Here is a 2,426-nt window from a genome sequence, read left to right as displayed (position 1 = left end):
CGCCCACCACAAGTGTCATGGCGCAATGCTCATGGGGCACTGTGCATTAATTCAGGATGAATCCACACGAGCAGTTCCATGAGAATTGACATGGAGAAGTGCATCAACGTCCCGGCCGCGGAGCGGCCGGGGCGGCGCTAGTGTACGAATAAGACTACTATGATAACGACCCGGTAAAAATTGTTACTAAATAAATGGAGTTATTCAATATGTTGTAGTTCATTCGCAGGTCATTGCAGTATAATTTTAAACGTTTAAGAGTGAGCTGTTAACTTGTTATCAAAAAAATAGAATCCAGCATGTAATTAGCCGTAAAATTATTGAAAATGAAGTTTTTTAGTTTTACATTGTGTAGTTGATAGGAAATCCTTTGTAGATGATGTATTGGGTAACTTTAACGTTTAAGAGTACGTATTTGTGTTGTAATAATGCAAATTAAGTCTTCGGATAATCAATGGGGACATAAGTCACGTGATACCTCATGTTTTCCTTCTCTTTACATTCTTCTCCATCGAAGGGTTGAGAAACCATGTTTACTAATAATTTAATTATTTAAGGTGTTAATTATTATCATTATTATTATTTGTAAATCCACAGCCCCAGGTATAAATAACTTGTTTTCCGTCATACCTACACGGAAAGTTCGATTTTACTCCCCAAATGACGGGAAGAAAGTGGCCTATTCTCTCCCTCGGATTTCTATTGTTTTTGAGCATCCTCGGGATAACATAACCCACATTCCTCCCTTCATTTACGAAGAAAAATCGAACTTTTCCGTGTAGCCATGACGGAAAGAACAATGTGCACCGCGGAAGGGAAACAGGACATTTAAACCCGCGTGGTTACCCTGGTTGGAATGCTCTGTTTTCCTCCCAAGGTGCACAATATACTATTTCAAAATTAATATCCAAATCTGCGTACAATTAAACATAAAATATAGTTTTCTCGATTGCCTTTTATAGGTTATAATTTTCCCAGTAAATCATAAATAACTCAGTTCAATTAACTTAGGAAGTGTTTATTTATGTCTCTTCCGTTTTTGAGAGTGCTTTTCATTCAAATTGTGACATTTTTTTTCTCGATCTCCTAGAAAAATACTATTATACAGTGTTGATTTATTTCCACAAGGTTTGGTCTGCCACGAAGATCCGCAAATTCTTCCAACGGGATGATTATTTCAAGACAGAGTCAGACTGATTTCTGTGGGCCGGAGTTTCTCAAGAAATTTCTCAACCCTGGGCTCACATCGGGGGACGATAAGGAGCTACCAGTGTCTCCTCAAGGACTTCCTGTTTGACCAGCAGATTTTCAGTCAAAAACACTCCCGAGAGTACATCTCCCCAGATGTCGTATTCTCAGCGAACAAGATGGAAGAGAACTCTCCTAGTATCAGCAGCACCAACCTGAGGATTCATTGGAAGGATTGCTGTCCACATTTTGGCCTGGAGCTGTTGAAAAAATGGGTCTGTTGTCCATTTTACCGTAAAATCATTATTGCACGTCGTCACAAGGCCACTACCAAATTTATGGACAATCCTGACGTCATTCGGGAAGTCAGGAAAAACATGAACCATTTGGCAGATTTGCCAAATCTGGAGACTTGGGAGTAAAGTGTACACTCTCGGCAGTACTTAAAATCATCCTGATGGAGGACGTCTGTTCGAGTCTCAGACTTACTCCAAAAGAAAGATAAGACTGATTTAAGCCAAGGCCATTGTAGTACATTCTCGAGTAAGTTGAGTACGTCAACTTTCAGAATTACCAAATTGTGTGGTAAAACAACACCTTCGAAAATTGATCGAAATATTTTATTCACGTATGCCTCTGAAGTCACGTCGTTGAAGATGGATCATGTCAAGAGACTGTTCTTATAGTTTAAATTAATTCGTTTCGGGTTAGTATTTTGTTGCCATACCCATCTTTACAGTCTATAATCTCTGTATCATCACTTGGATAAATCATTTAATATGCAGCAATCATTATACTCTTAAATTCAAATTTGATCTGATTGAATCTGATTGAAAGAGCAGAGAGTCGAGCAGTTCCCAATCTTGAACGCTCCAATCCCTGAATTATTTTGTCATTCACCTCGATTCTCACTGATGGATTTCTGGTAGGCTTTTGATACATTTTACATGTATATTTTTGCGAAGAATGACCATAAAACACATAGGCAGAACTATAGGAAATCTTCTGTATAGAGCAGGGCCCGGCAACCTTCAGGTAGTCGGGAGCCAGCCTATTACTAGGGTCGGGATAATCCTCTTATTTTAAGGCCCGGGTGGAGGGATTTTTGCCCGACATGTCCCTAGGAAATTCCCTAGAAAAAACGCGTTTTACGGGTAACGAAATGCCAGCCCCTGTAGGCCCTCAAAAAATATAATTGTAGGGTCAATCGACAGATAATTATTTTTGCCGGGCCGGTA

The sequence above is a fragment of the Fopius arisanus genome, unplaced genomic scaffold (assembly GCF_000806365.1).
Source record: "Fopius arisanus strain USDA-PBARC FA_bdor unplaced genomic scaffold, ASM80636v1 scaffold00261, whole genome shotgun sequence".
Lineage (NCBI taxonomy): Eukaryota > Metazoa > Arthropoda > Insecta > Hymenoptera > Braconidae > Fopius > Fopius arisanus.
The sequence above is the reverse complement of the archived record's forward strand: the minus strand, read 5'-3'. Positions refer to the sequence as shown.